The sequence below is a fragment of the Limulus polyphemus genome, unplaced genomic scaffold (assembly GCF_000517525.1).
Source record: "Limulus polyphemus unplaced genomic scaffold, Limulus_polyphemus-2.1.2 Scaffold4330, whole genome shotgun sequence".
Classification (NCBI taxonomy): Eukaryota; Metazoa; Arthropoda; class Merostomata; order Xiphosura; family Limulidae; genus Limulus; species Limulus polyphemus.
The window spans coordinates 78,310-79,512 of record NW_013669940.1 but is presented as its reverse complement, the minus strand read 5'-3'; positions in this window follow the sequence as shown (position 1 = coordinate 79,512).

The following is a 1,203-nucleotide window of genomic DNA, read 5'->3' as shown; positions in this document are numbered from 1 at the left end:
TTGTAAGAATGTAAAATCACTTTCTTTTTAAAAGATTATCTGTTAATGTAAAACTTATATTATTTTTAAGAATGTAAAATGACTTTCCTTTTAAAAGATTATCTGTTAATGTAAAACTTATATTATTTTTAAGAATGTAAAATGACTTTCCTTTTAAAAGATTATCCGTTAATGTAAAATTGTAAGAATGTAAAATCACTTTCTTTTTTTAGAGTAAATTAACAGGTTATGTATATCATCACATTATTGTGATTTTACAAAATACATTTTAAAGGATTGTATTTACTTTCTCCAGTTATTTTAGCTGAACAGGACAACCACCTATAGAAAATACTATTAGTCTATGTTTAATAATGTTTTTGGATGAGTAAGTTGCAAGTCCTTTACGTTTGTATCCATTTTTTTGGTAAAAATCTGAATAACATTTTCTTCTGAAAAATATTATAATTCTAAAATCCTAATTAAGATCATACGTTTTATCTAGATTGGTTTATTTTCCTTAATAAAAAGTTTTAATGTCAAGACACATAAAATATACTATATTAGTTTCACAGTCATTTATTTCTATCCCCGTCACACCAAACATGCTCGCCCCTTTTAGCCATGGGGGCGTTATAATGTGCTGTCAATCCCACTATTCATTGGTAAAAGAGTAGCCCAAGAGTTGGCGGTGGGTGGTGATGACTAGATGCTTTCCCTCTAGTCTTACACTGCTAAATTAGGGACGGCTAGCCAAATATCCCTCGTTTAGCTTTGCGCGAAATTCAAAAACAAACAAGCAAACAAACAATTTATTTCTATGGAACTTCAGGTGCATATGTTGTTCTCTAATAAATAATTGTATAGAGATCAGCAATAAATGGGGTTTTTTCATTATAGATTGAGATATATTTTGAGGCATTCCAATACCATTCAAGAGGAGGAAGACTAGAAACAAAGTGATATAAGCTAGATTTATAACTGTAAATTATGACCCAAAGAAAACAAGACGGAACCCTCAATAGCCGCTGCACTTGAAATTCTTTTAGGCAGGATTAGAGTAAATTAATCTATGAGACCCGTGTTTCCTTTTTGTTATTAGCTGTATTTTTATGCGCGTATACCTGATTAGATTTTATTACTCATCATGATCTCTACCAGCCTACCCTCAAATTGAACTTCTGTTAGATAGGATTAGAGTAAATTAATCTATGAGACCTTGGG